Genomic DNA, 19,983 nt, shown 5'->3' on the forward strand with positions numbered 1-19,983 from the left:
TTTCCTCATGTCACCAAGTAGTAGGTTTCGCCACCGGCGCCAACCTTGTGTGAATGCTCTGAAAAGCTTATCATTTGCATATCACAGCATCTTCTTCCTGTCGGTTAAATTTCGCGTCTGTAGCACGACATCTTCGTGGTGTAGCAGTTTCAATGGCCAATAGTGTATTACTATCCCATTCTGCGAAAACTTTATGGTGCTTCAGATCACGCCCCTCTGCGAATTGTGGATGTTAGGCGTGTAAAGACAAAATTGGTGACGTTGAAGAGAATACCAATGGAAGGTTTGAAAATACGATCCAAGCCGCGTCCGTTAGTGACAAAAGAACTGACTTCCTTACATCATTTGCTTCGGCATCGGACCCCTCGCCGACGCGCTTGTATTCGTTCTCTTTAGAGAAATAATGGATGTATCGTAATGGCGCAAGCTGATATGGTGCGTTTCTTACACCAGAACTATGTAGACATTTACGATATTAATGAGTCCAGTGAAACCTTTTACAATTACACCTGAACATAATGAAACGCTTTTAGCTACCTTTCAGCCTGTGGAAGTTTACAAACCTATTGTGCAATCGCCTTCAGAAAAGTCCCTAGCTCTGGATGCACTTCCCAAAGAATTTTACGTGTGCTGTTAGCTGTTGTTGGGTGCTACCATTACCTCCCTTTTGAATGAAGTGCTAAGGGTCGAGTAGCAGCGATCTCGTCCAAAGTGGGAAAAATTCTTTTAATCCCGAAACGCCCTGGACCGGCTGCCCCTGAGAGTTTTCGCTAAATTACTTTGTTAAACTTTAGACAGTGACGAAGGCAGTTAATAGTAGATGTCGGATATGATGGAGACGATTGTTGCAAAACATCAAAGGTGCGTACGTGGTCGAACTATTCTTACCCATATAGTCGAGTGTCGCGACATGGTTTCGGTTGCTGCAGTAACGTCCGTCCCTTGTGCCTTTGCTTTTCTAGACTTCGAAAAGGCATTTGATCGTGTTGATCACGACTTTTGCTTCGGATTCTGAAGGCAATTTGTTTAATATTGACACACGGCGAGTGCCCCCAAAACTGTTTACGGGTATGTCGGCATCGGATGATATTAATGGCCAACTGTCGCCACCGATAATTATCCGTAGGGGAGTGCCTCAAGGAAGCCCGCTGTCAATGAGTTTTTTTGTGTTCTCTGGTGCCCCTACTTCGGATGCTACCATTCCAGCTGAGAGATTGGACGCTTTCCGGCGGGTCTATAGCTGTTCGTGCATACGCGGATGACGTAATGGTTCTACTCCGCAACCCTGCGGAAATATCTCGACTAAAGGCTGTAATTGATGACTTTTGTCGAAGTTCAGGTGCACTGCTTAATGAAGGTAAATGCGGTCTTCTTACCTTGCCATGTCTTGATGACACAGTTCTTCCATGGGCTATCATTGATCTTTGTCCACTCAAAATGGCGGCGCTCAAGTGGAAGTCAGGGAGCGATACTAGAGCATGAAAGGCGTTCTCTTATTCTGCTGCAGGAAGTCCGAATACTGGATACATATGTCTTACGCAAAGCTTATTACGTGACCAAGTTTATCCGCTTTCCTCGATGATGGTGAAGAAACTAAAACACTTGTTTAGTCGTTTTTTATGTAAAAGACATATATTCCGCTTACGGTATGAGGTGATCACGAAGCCTCGTTCCTTTGGGGGCTGGACCTGACTGATATACGAAGGAAGACGCAGATTGCTCTAAGTCCGTCGTACTGCTTTGACAATGACTCAAGGAACTCACACATTCACGCCTCGTTTATTTCTCTGTGTCCGTCCTGCTAGGGCCTTGAACCCCCTATTGATGTTGGTCGCATAAATTATAACTTAAAACACATTCGTAACTTTTATCATGCGGTGTGCTATTTAGGGGCTGATATTTTATGGAGAGCCGTCCTCACCATGAAATTAATAAAGGCTCGTTGGGAAACAGCCCCTTACGGGAACCTCGTTGGAAGAGAATCGCCGCAGGCAACCTGGACATCAGTTTGGTTCATTGTCAGTCTTCCGATTTTGCCGATGCGCGTAGCGTTCTCGTGGTATAAGGTAGTAAATAACTTGATTCCAACGAAAGAGCGACTTTTCCGTATTGGGCTTAGCGGCGCGGATTTATGTAGTCCTCGTACAGTTACAGATATGATACATCGCTTTACTTGTGGAGGTCATATAGCAAATTGGTCCTGGATTAGGACACATTGGCCTTCCTTACTCAATCTTCTGAGACTGTATACACTACAGACATCATATTGCCCCCAGGTTCTTCCTTCTTTCCACGGTCGAAAACCCATACCGTTATGTGGTTGCTGGGACACATCGTTCCTTATATTGTAGATGGCGAGGGGGAGATCACGTGCAGTACGTGCAGTCTATTGGGTTTGCTTGCCAATGCCTCGATATCGAGGATATAGATGAAGTATATATACACATGAGCGTATACAACTCTTGCAGTTAAATTGGGATTTTTCCTAGTTTGCCATTTAGAATATAATCTGATTTCGTGGTCAATACAAAATAAAGAAATTGAAAAGTACTGAAATATAAAAACTATATAAAAACAATTGTTGATACATATCATGCAAGCTTGGTGGTGATTAGTCGGCTATGTTCTCCGTTTTTTTTTCCTTTGTCCTTTTATTTATTATTGTTAGACTATCTTAATTTTTTCTCCCATTTTCAGGTTATATTAGATGACGATTTGACTGTGCTATACTAAAGCGTCAAGATATTAAAATAAAAAGATCGCGCAGTGGTTACCGCACTTGCCTAGTAAACGGGAGATCCAGGGTTCGAATCCCGGTCCGGTACACATTTTTAGTGGTCGCCACTGATTCCCCGTAATGTAACAACGTAGCTGATTGCAATGATCCCCTTTCTTCCCCTCTCCACTTTTAATTTACATGTAACAATAAAAAAAGCGATTAAGGCGTCCACTCGCGTAAAACGGGAAATCAGGGTTCGAGTCCCTGTCCGCCACAAATTTTCAATGACGTCGTTCCCTTATACAGTTAATGGTTGTTCCTATACGCAATTGCGAATACATTTCATGTACCCGAATATTTAATGTAACTGCACACAGAAGGACGAGTGTAGGCAGTGTAAGAGTGCAGGAAACGTGTTTCCCTGTAGCAGTGGCTTCAGTTTTGTACTTACACTGGGAATTTGTATAAAAAAATCAGCTAAAGTTATGGAAAATTTCAGAAAATTTCTAATACTTTGCTGCTGATGGTTTCAATTAAGATACGAAACTTGGTGGCACCCAGTCATTATAATAGCATTGGCTAGCAGTTTTAAGTGGGGTGACATTCTGTCATACACATAATTAGCCTACAGAACTAAAATTTTCCCGTTATTTTGCACAGTTTCCTTTGACGTCAATAATTTAAACACACACTGCAATGTGAAAGTCTTACGTTAATACTTACCGCCATATTGCAGAATATGCTATGTCGTCACTAATTTGTATTACCAATGTGTCTTTCCTCGTAAATAATGGTAATACCGGCAGATTGTAATTAAACTTACCCTATTTAACACGTTATAATTAATTATCGTACGAGTACCAAACTTGGTAGCATTAATGTCCAAAATATGATTTCCATGCGTCACAGCGCCACCGTCCAGTTCCAACTATGGCCACCAGGTGCCGTGATCAGCCATCGTGATTCATGGTCTCACACACCTGACAAGTCGCAGTGCACTTGTTGACGTGTAAACATGAGCTTGGACAAAAGGAGCAGGGCATTATTGGTGAGGCTACACTTCGAGAATATCGCCGGCTGAAAGAATTAGAGAACGGTCCTCATTCTCCACCTGCTGTGCGGAGCATGATGAAGCTCGAATCAACTGGACAACTGGGCGTCGCTCCAGGAAGAGGCCGATTACTGGTTGCACCACAGGTGTTTGGTGAAATCGCTGTTGCTATGGCAGACATCACTGCACGCAATTCTCGACCGTCAGGCAGTGCACATGCTTTGTCACGACAGATGAACATCCCGTGGTCCACTCTACGTAAGGTGCTTCGAACCATTCTGAAATGGTATCCGTACAAGATCCATACCGTACAGCAGCTTACACCACAGGACGCACAACGACTTGTTGACTTCGCTCTCCACTTTCTCGCAAGGATTGAAGTTGACGAGGGCTGGCCCAGGACCATCCTATGGACAGACGAAGCTCATTTTTCTCTGACGGGTGAGCTGAACACACAGAATAGCTGAGAGTCGGGATCTTAACATCTAGTCATTGTGCATGAAGTTCCTCTGTAACGTGAACGTCTCACTGTATAGTATGGCTTCACGGCTACGGTCATCATTGGCCTATTCTTTTTTAAACAGGTTGGCGCTCAAGGACCAAAGACGTGCAGTCTGACTAGCCAGCGTTTCTGCGATATGCTTCGCCTGCATGTCATATCCGCTCTACTTGAGAGAGAGAGACATTGAACTCAACAGTATGCATGCAAAATGGGCACCACCGCAAATCGCTCGTGAAGTTCACCTGCTTCTCCGAAACACATTTCGAAACGACTGAATTATCAGCCGATCGTTTCCAAATGCTTGGTCGGTACGATGACCTGATCTCATTCAGTGTGTTTTCTGGTTGTGGGACTACCTGACGGACAGGGTTTTCCAGAGGAACATTCACACTTGTGCTGACTTGAAGCGCAGCATATCAAGAGAGGTAGCCAGCATACCTACGGACATGCTTCGTTCTGCTGTGCAGAATACAATCCTGCGCTTTCAGAATTTTCTGCACACTGATAGGCGCCATAATGAACCCCTTTTGTAGCAGTAATGGTTCCGATATGTAATGATACTATGTACTTTAGGTATCAGCACATTAAAAGTGTTTCTATTCAACTGATTCTGCATTATTTCTCTTCCCCACATCCTTGACGTTACTGCTACCAAGTTTGGTCCTCGTACGGTAATTAGTTTCCGTGTTATAACTTATTAAATAGGGACAGTTTAATTATAGCCGCCCTGTTTTTGCAGTCATTTCTTATCTCTGCTGTCAATGATCTTGCCCGAAAGTGGCGTATTTCGAATAACAATAAAATTAATTAGTTATTATTAGTTATAACAAATACCCACAGCCTGATCCTCTCACTACAGAGAACAGATATGAACAGGATAGTAAACTGCCCCCGAAAGCAGTGGTGCTTGGTTCGAAGTAATGAACGGATCACAATCAAACATCTCGCTGCTCAACAAGATGTCGCTATTGGTAATGCTGACACACTCGTCCACAAGTTGGATGGACCCTTCGCCGCCTAACGCAAGACAGTAAAGAACAACGAAGGACCAAGAACCTACTGTGCGGAAGTGCCATCACGATACAAGACTGAACATAACAATATTTTGTTAAATATAGTCATAGACAGTGAAACATAGGAGCCGGAAGCAAAACGAAAGTCCATGGCGTGGTGCCTCACCACCTCTCCTACGACGAAAAAGTTCAAAGCCGCATCCTCAGCCAGTAAAGTCATGGCGACGGGCTTATGGACCCTGAAGGGGTTATTCTTTTTGATGTCCTCCCTTATGGTGCAACCATCAGCTCGGATGTGTATTGTGCTACCCTCACGAAATTGAAGAAACAGCTTCAGCGTGTTCGTCGCTTTAAAAAGGCGAATGAACTTCTCTTCCTCCAAAACAACTCAAGGCCTCACATAAGTTTGTGTACCCGAGAGGAGCTCGCAAAACTGCATTGTACTGTTCTTCCCCATTCACCCTACAGCCCGGATCTCTCACTTACCAACTTTCATCCGTTTGGCCCAATCAAGGTTTGCTCTGCGAGAAACAGTATGTGGATTACGGAGAGGTTGTTACTGCAGCAATCCGTTGACACCAGTACCAAGCGGGCATATAGGCCCTCTCAGTAAGGTGACGTAAGGCCGTCGCACGGAATGGACATGATGTTGAAAAATAGGATTTCTTAGCCGAAAGAGTAGGAAATAATGTGATGTATTCGAATCCCGAATAAAACCAACATGCTTTTAGAAAAAAATGTGTCGCGTTACGAATTGATCGCCGTCGTAACACACATATGGAAATACTGTAAAGTATACCTTTTAGGTATTTTTGGTAAATAATTAAGGACGTGCAGATATTTTTGAACATGGTGCCAATTTACGCAACATTCAAATTGATCGGATACATTTAAACCTCTTGTTTATTTATTTATTTATTTATTTATTTATTTATTTCGCGTCACTACAATATTTTTAGTTGCAGTAAAATTTTGAATGTCCCACGGAAACCATTTTGGATTCCGCCACCTTCGACTGTGACATCGTTGTTCCTCTCGGCGTTGGTCGCATGATTACAGTGCCAGAAGCCCTGTAGCTAAATTACTCAATGTAAAATTTACCATGACACTCATGGATCACTTCCAAAATTAAAATAGATGGCCTTCTTATGGTCTCCGCGTCGAGGGAGAGATGCCCATTGAAGACAAAGAAGTCGCTATGTCCAGCTGAAATCCTAATTCGATTTTAGAGATAGTGCCTTTCGGCACTGGCCCTTAACGTAGCTTGTATTTATTGCGAAACTCTCGCCCAGCGCTACGACTCAGCAACTTAAGAAAAGCGGATGTGAATCATATATGTGAAGCATAAATGTACGGACGCGCAAAATCACAGACAAGTATCCGTAACGTCAATTTTCTGCAAAAATGTGGAATATAGGCTCACTGAAGGTAATGATGCTCTGCATTCAGCTAATTGTCCCTAATATTGTCTAGAGATACGCAAAATGTCTAATTTTTAATGAGTTCCGCCCTAATACCTACCTTACGAATTCCTTTAAAAATAATTGGCCTATATTAGAATTTTTGTAGATATAACTTTTAATGTAGGCAATGGAAAACTAGTGTTTGTAAGGAGTAGTGAAGTTAATTACGCCACCTTGAAATTCTCTCACACTTATGACGCCCAACGTGACATACATTAGTATAAAATGAGGAAAAAATGCATCATTGTAATCACCAATGGAAGTGATACATCCAGCAACTATGGAAACAATAAAGAATTTAAGCATAAATAAACTTCTAATTTAGTCACTTTCAAGTTCAACGCTGCTATCTTCGCTCAATGTGCACAGCCCTGAGATTTTTACAGATCCGTCAGCTCATGTTTCACAATATCAAGGTTTACATTGTTTCACAGTATCCAATCCTTATTGCTCTTTTTGTCGCAGAAGTAGCCACCACAGTCACAGCAGTACAGGTCTTTGTTACAGGACTTGGAGTGTGCTTGGCAGCATTTGCAAGACCAAATGTTGATGCTGCTGACGAATGAGTGTTAAACTGCTCTCTGTTTGGAACTGTTGCTTTGGCATTAAGTGACCCTCTGTTGTAGCTTTCCTTTCTATCCTTGGACTTGCCATTAATTACTGAAATGGTGATTTCTCAGGAGACTTCTCCTTTTGAATTCACAAGTTGACTTGTGAAATCGCTGTCTCGGACCCAGAACTCGGTGCAAATGACGTTTCTGAGAAAACATTTGGGTTTTATGGAAGAATTCCAGTTGTCCTAAACACAGAACTAGCATTATCAGGAGTGGCAGCTGTGTACCATGCTTCAGAAAATAGTTTTGGAAAGTGTGGCTTCCCAAGTGATCATCCGGGATTCTGACGACGGAAATTGTCAACAGCCTCAGTCCAGTAGAGTTTAAGAGATTTGAAAAGACTTCTTTCGAGGGACTGGAGATTATGACTGCAATGGGCAGGAACACAGAGTATCTTTATACCTAGTTCTTTGGCTACATCCGGTACACTGACATCCATGTGACTTCTTTGGACGTCCAAGAGAAGCAAGCACTTTCCAGAAAACCGGAATTGGTGGAGATCTCTCAAAAATGAGCAGGAAACCTCTGTAGTGACGTAGCCATTTGGTGTCATAGGGAAAGTACTGCCATAATTAATTTGATGCAGCAACATTCAGTCTGGAAATACACCGAAACCAAATGACACAAAATAACTTCACTGTCTGCATACACAGTTGCACAAGCCTGCCGTAACGTAAACAAGGAAATCGGCCGCGCCCTTGTAAATTAACCACCCCGGCATTTGCCTGGAGCGATTTAGGGAATTCACGAAAAACCTAAATTTGGGTTGACGGACGCGAGTTTGAGGAGTCGACTTGGGCTGCCTTGTTGCATAGGTTTTTTTGTGACACCAAAACCAACTTCCTGCAGCCTAACAGTTTTTTCTTAAAATTCTTTTTTAGTGTTGGGATTCAACACAGGCTTACGGCAAAGTTTCCTAGTTTCATCTTCCTTTCATCCTTGTTCAGCCACTCCCGAAGAGCCCTTCCTGGGATGTTAAATATCTTTGAAGCCTCCGAAACAGTAATTCCAGATATATCTGCTTCAATGACCTTCCGTAGATCCTCAGCAGTCCACTTTGCACGAGGGTTTTGACAGGACTTTCCTACATCGTGACCTCGATGAGAGAAATACATAAATGATTTATTACATGCAGGTATCTTTCACAGTATTTATCAAATTTACTAGAAAATAATGAAATATATTACAAACTACACTCCTGGAAATGGAAAAAAGAACACATTGACACCGGTGTGTCAGACCCACCATACTTGCTCCGGACACTGCGAGAGGGCTGTACAAGCAATGATCACACGCACGGCACAGCGGACACACCAGGAACCGCGGTGTTGGCCGTCGAATGGCGCTAGCTGCTCAGCATTTGTGCACCGCCGCCGTCAGTGTCAGCCAGTTTGCCGTGGCATACGGAGCTCCATCGCAGTCTTTAACACTGGTAGCATGCCGCGACAGCGTGGACATGAACCGTATGTGCAGTTGACGGACTTTGAGCGAGGGCGTATAGTGGGCATGCGGGAGGCCGGGTGGACGTACCGCCGAATTGCTCAACACGTGGGGCGTGAGGTCTCCACAGTACATCGATGTTGTCGCCAGTGGTCGGCGGAAGGTGCACGTGCCCGTCGACCTGGGACCGGACCGCAGCGACGCACGGATGCACGCCAAGACCGTAGGATCCTACGCAGTGCCGTAGGGGACCGCACCGCCACTTCCCAGCAAATTAGGGACACTGTTGCTCCTGGGGTATCGGCGAGGACCATTCGCAACCGTCTCCATGAAGCTGGGCTACGGTCCCGCACACCGTTAGGCCGTCTTCCGCTCACGCCCCAACATCGTGCAGCCCGCCTCCAGTGGTGTCGCGACAGGCGTGAATGGAGGGACGAATGGAGACGTGTCGTCTTCAGCGATGAGAGTCGCTTCTGCCTTGGTGCCAATGATGGTCGTATGCGTGTTTGGCGCCGTGCAGGTGAGCGCCACAATCAGGACTGCATACGACCGAGGCACACAGGGCCAACACCCGGCATCATGGTGTGGGGAGCGATCTCCTACACTGGCCGTACACCACTGGTGATCGTCGAGGGGACACTGAATAGTGCACGGTACATCCAAACCGTCATCGAACCCATCGTTCTACCATTCCTAGACCGGCAAGGGAACTTGCTGTTCCAACAGGACAATGCACGTCCGCATGTATCCCGTGCCACCCAACGTGCTCTAGAAGGTGTAAGTCAACTACCCTGGCCAGCAAGATCTCCGGATCTGTCCCCCATTGAGCATGTTTGGGACTGGATGAAGCGTCGTCTCACGCGGTCTGCACGTCCAGCACGAACGCTGGTCCAACTGAGGCGCCAGGTGGAAATGGCATGGCAAGCCGTTCCACAGGACTACATCCAGCATCTCTACGATCGTCTCCATGGGAGAATAGCAGCCTGCATTGCTGCGAAAGGTGGATATACACTGTACTAGTGCCGACATTGTGCACGCTCTGTTGCCTGTGTCTATGTGCCTGTGGTTCTGTCAGTGTGATCATGTGATGTATCTGACCCCAGGAATGTGTCAATAAAGTTTCCCCTTTCTGGGACAATGAATTCACGGTGTTCTTATTTCAATTTCCAGGAGTGTATTTATATGCATTAATACGTGAATGAATATATTTGAATCACATAGTAATCGAAGCATTAAATGAGGATGGCGTTAGAAATTTATGCTTACCTCCTTTAACTCATGGAAAATATTCAGCTTCAATAGAAAGCAAACTTTTAGGACGCGACTTCATTCTGACGGCTGTCCAGCTCACAATGAGGTTGATACTGTTTCAAGGATGCTACAAGCATTCAGAAGATCTCCCCACTTTGTTATTCGTTACTTGCACGGTGCTGTCACCATCGGAATATTTACAAACTAACCATTGAACTGCACGTGACGTTGAAACCTGTACGGCGTTACTACCTTCAGTTACCCAATTCTAAGGTCGAATATAATAAAGTTTCTTGAGATTACTGGAATGCATTTAACACATAGCCCCACTGCGACTATTAACGAATGTCCGAGCATATGGAACAGGTTCTCAGGATATGTGAATCGTTCGGACACTTCTTAAGTGAGAGATCCAAGCACAGTCCTAGACAGCGAGTGTTAATCACAACAAGGGTATCGTCAGGAGCGCCAGAGGCAGATGTGATATCACTGCTCTTGTTCTCCATGTACATACACTATATGGCGAATAGATTGAGCATCAATGTGCGACCATTTGCTGATTATACTATAGTATATGAACGACTGTCGTCAATGAGTGATTTTAGAAGGATGAAGGATAACTTAGAATTGATATTCGGTGTGATGAATGACAGTTTGCTCTAAGAATATAAAAATGTAAGGTAGGCCATATGTGAAGGAAAGACGTTGTAATGTTCGAACGTACTTGACACAGTCATGTCGATTAAATATCTGGTTCTAACATTACAAAGCAAAACAAATTCGATTGAGTTCTTCAGGTCGGTAGTAGGGAAAGTGAATGGTGGACGTCGGTTTATTGGTAGAATTCAGGGAAAGTATATCTTCTATAAAGAAGACAGCTGACAGAGCAACTGTGCGACACATTCTTGAGTACTGTTCTAGTGTTCGGGATTCTCACCTGGTGTGACTGAAGGAAGACATCGAAGCAATTCAGATACGTGCTGCTAGATCGGTCACCGGTAGATTCGATAAAAACGCGAGTATTAGCTGTTGATTGCAGAAAGATTCTACTTCCGTATTTCGCATAACGACAGGGAAGACGAGATAAGAGAAATAGAAGTTATCATCCGCCATATACCTTATGGTGCCTTGCGGACTATCTATGCCGCTGAAGATATGCGAGTAGATGTAGATCAGCTACTCCGTACGTCTTTAGTATTCAACTGCTGCTTAGTCGTGTTTACAAAGTTTTCACATCAAAACCATTTGTCTGGAGTTTTGTCGTTAGAAAGGCAAATGAAATATAGACACCTAGATAGACATGTTACAGTTACGCAGATGCAGCTCGAGCTACGATAAATTACCAGCATACCCCACTGCCAGACTTGAGCACATAACCAGAGAATTCCAACAAATGTGAATTAATAATGTTCTAAAACTAGATAATTGGGATTTAAAATTGTGGCAAAGTTCATAAAAATTTGCCTCGGTAACTGGAGCCGCGAACTCAACATTTTATGGAGGACACATCAAGAACACAATCACAAATATTAAATCGTATGCAAAAAGCCAACCTTTTTAGAGACATACATTCTGAATAAAATATATTACCTTATAGAAAGCTATATCTATAACTAAAATCAAACTCCGTGATCCACCGCGTGATGTGTGGCGGAAGGTATTTTCTGAACCACTGTCGTCCTGCCCTTTCCGGTTGCAGTCTTCAGTGGTCTTGCGAGAAGGACGATTGCTGACAAGCCCCCATGTGAGCTCGAGTCTCTATAATTTTAACTTCATAGTCTTTTCGGCACGAACGTTGGATGAAGCAATATATTAGTAGAATCTTCTGGGAACGTCCGCTCTAGGAATTTTAACAGTAAACCATACAAAGTGAGCGACATCCCTTTTTGGTGTCTGCCACTGGAGATTAATGAGTATCTCTGAGACGCATTTACGCCATCAAGTGAACCTGCTACGAAGCGCCCTGCTGTTCTTTGGATTTTCTCTTTTCCGTCTATCAATCCTATGACATACGAATCCTAGAATGAGAAGCAATGCTCAGGTATTGTTCGAACGAGGGTTTCGTAAGCTACCTCTTTTGTGGGTGGACTACATTTGTTGAGGACTCCCTCTCTGGCCGGCCGAAGTGGCCGTGCGGTTAAAGGCGCTGCAGTCTGGAACCGCAAGACCGCTACGGTCGCAGGTTCGAATCCTGCCTCGGGCATGGATGTTTGTGATGTCCTTAGGTTAGTTAGGTTTAACTAGTTCTAAGTTCTAGGGGACTAATGACCTCAGCAGTTGAGTCCCATAGTACTCAGAGCCATTTGAACCATTTGACTCCCTCTCTGTCTGGCATCTCCCGCCCTCGTTAATAAGCAAGGAACTTCTACGTACTATATTACCTGTTGGCACAAATGGCGCGACAGTATTTCTAAAATACTCAGATAAAATAAAAATAAAGTGAATTCAGTCCATACTATGCCTCTATTACACGAAGCAAGGAACAGAGAGATGCAAAATAACAATAGCGCCAAAATAAAGCTGTTCATGGAACTCCAATCTACATTTTGAATGCCATAAACCAACTTCACACCAACAAAGTAGGGACTTGTCTTACTGAATGTAGCTATATGGAATGTAGCTGCTAACAGGACTCGACGCATCAAACCACAACTAAAACCTTTTACATGTAATTAATGATAGAGAGCCTAACTAAAACTAAAATATTTGACCATCGACTGGAAAAGGGTGTGGCGGAAAATCCACAATCGAGTTTTATATGGCAGCCATGTGGTACTAAGTGATTAATGTTACATTTTCAGTCAAAGAAAAATTACATAAGATACAATTCTCGTAAACACGCTTATGGAATAAATGCCAAATAATCGATTCCCATTCCGACAGCTGTTTATTATGGACGCAACTTACAATATGGAAATGACCCGCAAAAAACAAGTAATTTTTCACTACCTCATTAATTACAACAGACTATATCACCAAATCAGAATATCACAGAAATCACAATCTTACCTATTCTTCATGCAGTTTTTAAGCACGTAATGTTCCTGCATAAAACAAAATCCCACCTACAAGGAGTGGGTACAGGACTACCTCAATACAACACTCCGAACTTAAGCTTTCTAAAAGAGGTAATCTAACTTCCAGGGCTGGCAAGAAATTTAATAGCGGAACAAACCCTATCTCATCAAAAGTATCCCGACAACTATTAGCGGACAACAATATCAGGTGGGTTCACTCTTCGCGTTTATGACGGCTTGAAGTCTGTTGGAGATACTTTCAGTGAAGTGACTGTTGGTCTTTGGAGGAGTGACAGCCAATTCTTCCTCAATATATTGAACTAGAGAAGATAGCGACATTGGACGCTGGGGTCTGTAGCGAACTCGACGTTCTACCTCATCCAAAAGCTGGGCCACTGGGACCAGTTCGGGACCCTGGAAAGGTCAGACCATTTCAGTAATGTTATTGTGCACAAATCATTGCCTCACAGATGGTGTTTTATGCCAGCGTGCATTATCAAACTCAAGCAATCATCGTCTGCGAACTGAGCGCAGCACACACTGCTGTACGATGTAAGGTGTGATGATATCCTCCAGGATTTAGTGGTTTCTTAAGCGTAATAAGACCACACGCTAATCACGAAAACACCCCTATACCACAACACAATTTCCCCCGTACTTTACTGATAGCACTACACGTGTTGGCAGGTGGTGATCTCCAGACATTCGCCAAACCCAAACCCTTCCATCGGCCGGCCGGAGTGGCCGAGCGGCTGTAGGCGCTACAGTCTGGAACCGCGCGACCGCTACGGTCGCTGGTTCGAATCCTGCCTCGGGCATGGATGTGTGTGATGTCCTTAGTTTAGTTAGGTTGAAGTAGTTCTAAGTTCTAGGGGACTGATGACCTCAGAAGTTAAGGCCCATAGTGCTCAGAGCCATTTGAACCATTTGAACCCTTCCATCTGACTGCCACAGGTTGTAGCCTGATTCATCACTCCAAATTACTGTTCAATGGCGTCGCACTTTCCACTGCATCCAGTGTCTCGTAGCAGTGACTAAAAACATGTGTGCCTTATGACCAGCTGCTCGATCGTTGCACCTCATTCATTTTAAAGCCTTATGCACAGTCATTGTGCTAGGTGGACTGCTACTAGCACTTTCGAACTCAAGAGTGGTTCCTCTCACTTATTTCTCGCAATTAGATACGACCACCCTTTGTGATGCTCGATGGTCGGTTTCCGTCTTGGTTTAGTTGTGGTTGATTCTTCGCGTTTCCGCTTGAGAACCACATAGCGAACAGTCGACTTCGGCAGCTTCATAAGGGTTGAAGTGTTCCTACAGGATTTGTCACTCAGGTGACACCGAATAGCTACTTCACGTTGGAAGTCACTAAGGTCTGTTCACAGACCTCTCTGTTGTTAATACTTCTCCATAGGCAACACAGTACTTAGCAACTCTTTTTATGCTGCCCGATCCACGTTTCGGACATTTGTTGGTCAATTCCGCAGTACGTAGTGGTGTCCGTATACTTTTGATATTATAGTGTATAAAACAATACACTTACAATCGATAAGCGCAGGGACACACACATACGGAATCATTGCGCACCAGTAGAGGAATGCAGTTCAAGAGGACTATGTTTTCGAGATTCAACAGATCATGTCATTTTTTAGAAGGGTATTTGCTTTCACGACCTAGGAAAAACGTTGTTATTCAGTTTTTAGATCCCTAGAAGCGTATTTAATTAATATGGGAGCAAATATTTTCGTTTCTAGAAAGACTTGTTTCTTTTCTTTCTAAGAAGAATTTTGTTTCCAAAATCATTTTAGTTTCCTGAAAGGACCTATGGGCAAAAATATTTGGATTACCATGAAGAGTTATTTTTCCAAAACATATTTTTAGATAGTAATCTTGGATTTCAGAAGAACTTCTCGACGATTTCAAGACGACTGTATACTAATCAGCCAGAACATTATGACCACCGACTTCCTATCGATATAGACCCGTCGGGGCGATAGCAGCGTCACCTGGCCAGGAACGACAGAGGAATGACTGCTAGTCAGACACCTGTACGGTGCACATAGTATCAGTGAGTGTGCCGTCTGTTTGTGTAATGGGGAAGGCGCGCGATCTATACGAGTTTTACCGAGGACAGATTGTGGAGGTTCGGCACGAGTACTTCTGAAACTGCTCGACTTGCCGGGTGTCGGAGAAATGCTTTGTTGATTGTCTTCAGTAAGTGGCGAAACCAAGATGAAACCACGTCCAGACGCCGTGGTGTTGGCAGGCCACCACTAATTACAGCTGTCGGACGTCGTAGATTGAGCAGACTGGTAAAACAGGACTGGCGGTGAACTGCGGTGGAACTAACATCAGACTTTAGTGCTGATCAGAGTAAAAGTGTGTCTGAACTCACAGTCCACCGAACGCTCATAACGATGAGCCTCCGCCGCCGACGACACATGAATGTGCCAATATTAACATCACATCGGCAACTACGACTGAAATAGGCGAGTGGCCATCGGCACTGGCTGGCGCAGTGGGAGAGCGTTCCATGGTCAGGAGAATACCGATACCTTCTCAATCATGCTGGTAGGAGGGCGCGAATGCGTCGTCTTCCAGGGGAACACTGTCTTGACATCTGTAATGACGGAGAGAGACGAGCTGGCTGCGGCCCGATTACGCTCTGCGGAACTTTCACGTTGGCATCTGTGGGTCCAATGGAACATGTGGAAGGCACTATGACGGCCAAGGAGTATCGTACACTGGTTGCAGACCATGTATACCTTCGTAACGATCATGTTTCCCGATGAAAGTGGCATTTTTCAACAAGATAATGCGCCATACCACAAGGAGTGGTTCGAGGAAAACAGTTTAGAGTTCCAGTTGACGTGCTGGCCCACAACTCGTCAGATCTGAATCCGATCGAACACATCTGGATTGTGATTGAACGTGGCGTCAAGAGCTCATCGTCCCCTTCCAGAATTTACGGGAGTTAAGTGGCCTGTGTGTGCAGATTTGGTGCCAACTCCCTCCAGCAACCTACCGGGGCCTCATTGCTTCCATGCCACGACGCGTCGCCGCTGTTATCCGTGCCACAGGTGGACTTAATGGCCATTACGTAGGTGATCATAATGCTCTGGGTGATCTGTGTATTTTTCCAGTTAACGTTTGTTTATTAAGAAGAATGTTTCACGAGAAGACTTATTTTATATTTTACTGTTAAATAGCCGCTTGGACATATTGGGAAAAATGAGGAAAATATATAAAAAAAGAGAAACCTAAAAAAGTTGGAAAAATAAAATAAAAAATGAAATCTCAGGCATTAAGAACTTTAAGTGCGGATATCTGGGTTCCACGTGCACATCCCGACCTAGCACAATCTGCCAAGAAGTTTCGAAACAGCACATAATACGTTCCAGAATGAAAGACTCATTGTGGATTGTTTTTATTCTCTGATAGATATCCTGTTGGGTCTCCGGATTACCTTTCCCAAGAACGGAGAATTGTCACCTAAGAATAAAGTACATTATTATCTCAAACACTTTAGTTCTTTTGTCAGGTAATATCACTCTTTCGCCTGCAATAGGTGCATGTGGTGCGTCTGACCTGGAGAATCTGATACTGATTATAGAATTTTATCCCTGACGGAAACGCACTGAGTTCGTTGCTCAGATGTTAGGAAGTAGGGTATCCAACGCCAGGTTATCTTTTTAACTCTGTGATTTTTGTGAAGGCTCTACTAAATTGCTGCCGATCCGGTAGCAAAACCGAATTGAATTTAGCAACAGGTGAAGGGTAAATGCTCTTCAATCATTATTCGGTCTCGAAACTTATTCCCTGGAGAAGAAGTCGTTACTGACCTCCTTGATCAAGTTTCATCTTCAAGATAGTAATTCTCGTATCTCTATTCTCTAAATAGATGCCTAATTTTGGAAGGTAAAAAGTCGCCAAAATCTTATGGAAAAGTTACAAACATTTATTTACTATCGCAAAAAGGCTTAGAGCAATAGATACCACTATCGACCTCCATTATTGGAAATGAAACAATGACCAGTAATCATGGAAGGCTCAAAGTTTCAAGAGCTACCCTCGTATGTTTCAGGATGCATTACAGATCTCTCCATCTTGCCACACGGTACACATTCTACACACTGTCTCCTCTCCATAGAGTCTGACTTCTCATACCTGTCTTCGGAATGTACTAAATTAATTTAGATCCTGACGCAGTTTCTGTTCATCCGATCACAATCTTCACACATATTGCAGTGGTGCGTTAATCGTGCACTGCTCTAGTTTAGAAGACAGGATACATCTTTTGCCGATTGAGAATTGTTTTTCTCACTATAAAAATGATAACTGAACGTCCTGTCACGCAACCATTTCTTGTAATCAGCGAAAACAATTTCTCCACAATAAAAATTTGTTGTACCATTAGACTCGGTTATACAACATGAGGCCAGAGACATCTAAGTTTCCTCACACCAACAAAATGGAATGTAAACAATACAGAATCCAGGGGGTTTCTAGCAGCAATGCTGTCGCACGCTGGTATGACTGCCAATAAAAATATGCTACGTGATTTACATAATTTTAAAATGCACTGGTTTCCCTAAATTAACAAAAAGTAAGAAAATAATAACAACATAAATAGTACATTTATTATTTGCTGAAACATAGCCAAGAGGTGAAAAATGGCACATTGCTAATAATAGATGAAAACACCCGTTTTGTGTTCCAACCTAAAAAAAAATTAAGTCTATCAAATTGAAATATCAGTCTGGTATACGCACTGTGAATACTCCGAGCAGAAATATAACACTTGTAGTAGTGTGCAGTATAGTAATATAATAATTTATAGTAATGATACGAGTGGCCCATTTGCAAAACAACCTTTGTGTATAAATTTACGAAAATGAGTTTATAGTATGTTGCTTTACGATACTTACTTGTAATTTAGAAATGTTTCTGGTTCCCAAGCATGCAATAATACTTTTAAATTAGACCTCGCAGACGGCAAACGGTTGCAAAACCTTCTAGGTGCATGTCATGTATGGATGCAAAACTTACAGGCCAATGTTTACGCTTACAAAAGGTGCTATACGTATCTTAACTAGTGTAACATGGATGTCCTACGGATGAAGTTGCAATACCTAGTGTTATGCTTCCCATAGGAATAGCGTTGCACTCCACTTTGTCAAAGAAAACGATAAAATTCTTATTTCTATTGTAAATAGCTAGGTTCAAAATGGCTCTGAGCACTATGGGACTCAGCTGCTGAGGTCATAAGTCCCCTACAACTTAGAACTACTTAAACCTAACTAACCTAAGAACATCACACACAACCATACCCGAGGCAGGATTCGAACCTGCGACCGTATCGGTCGCGCGGTTCCAGACTGTAGCGCCTAGAACCGCTTGGCCACTCCGGCCGGCTAAATACACTCCTGGAAATTGAAATAAGAACACCGTGAATTCATTGTCCCAGGAAGGGGAAACTTTATTGACACATTCCTGGGGTCAGATACATCACATCACACTGACAGAACCACAGGCACATAGACACAGGCAACAGAGCATGCACAATGTCGGCACTAGTACAGTGTATATCCACCTTTCGCAGCAATGCAGGCTGCTATTCTCCCATGGAGACGATCGTAGAGATGCTGGATGTAGTCCTGTGGAACGGCTTGCCATGCCATTTCCACCTGGCGCCTCAGTTGGACCAGCGTTCGTGCTGGACGTGCAGACAACGTGAGACGACGCTTCATCCAGTCCCAAACATGCTCAATGGGGGACAGATCCGGAGATCTTGCTGGCCAGGGTAGTTGACTTACACCTTCTAGAGCACGTTGGGTGGCACGGGATACATGCGGACGTGCATTGTCCTGTTGGGACAGCAAGTTCCCTTGCCGGTCTAGGAATGGTAGAACGATGGGTTCGATGACGGTTTGGATGTACCGTGCACTATTCAGTGTCCCCTCGACGATCACCAGTGGTGTACGGCCAGTGTAGGAGATCGCTCCCCACACCATGATGCCGGGTGTTGCCCTGTGTGCCTCGGTCGTATGCAGTCCTGATTGTGGCGCTCACCTGCACGGCGCCAAACACGCATACGACCATCATTGGCACCAAGGCAGAAGCGACTATCATCGCTGAAGACGACACGTCTCCATTCGTCCCTCCATTCACGCCTGTCGCGACACCACTGGAGGCGGGCTGCACGATGTTGGGGCGTGAGCGGAAGACGGCCTAACGGTGTGCGGGACCGTAGCCCAGCTTCATGGAGACGGTTGCGAATGGTCCTCGCCGATACCCCAGGAGCAACAGTGTCCCTAATTTGCTGGGAAGTGGCGGTGCGGTCCCCTACGGCACTGCGTAGGATCCTACGGTCTTGGCGTGCATCCGTGCGTCGCTGCGGTCCGGTCCCAGGTCGACGGGCACGTGCACCTTCCGCCGATACTGGCGACAACATCGATGTACTGTGGAGACCTCACGCCCCACGTGTTGAGCAATTCGGCGGTACGTCCACCCGGCCTCCCGCATGCCCACTATACGCCCTCGCTCAAAGTCCGTCAACTGCACATACGGTTCATGTCCACGCTGTCGCGGCATGCTACCAGTGTTAAAGACTGCGATGGAGCTCCGTATGCCACGGCAAACTGGCTCACACTGACGGCGGCGGTGCACAAATGCTGCGCAGCTAGCGCCATTCGACGGCCAACACCGCGGTTCCTGGTGTGTCCGCTGTGCCGTGCGTGTGATCATTGCTTGTACAGCCCTCTCGCAGTGTCCGGAGCAAGTATGGTGGGTCTGACACACCGGTGTCAATGTGTTCTTTTTTCCATTTCCAGGAGTGTAGCTAGGTTGCCTGTACGCTGTACCATAACTACAAAACTACGGTTCGGTAATTTTGGTACAGCGCATTAATGAT

Source organism: Schistocerca nitens, chromosome 3, assembly GCF_023898315.1.
Source record: "Schistocerca nitens isolate TAMUIC-IGC-003100 chromosome 3, iqSchNite1.1, whole genome shotgun sequence".
NCBI lineage: Eukaryota > Metazoa > Arthropoda > Insecta > Orthoptera > Acrididae > Schistocerca > Schistocerca nitens.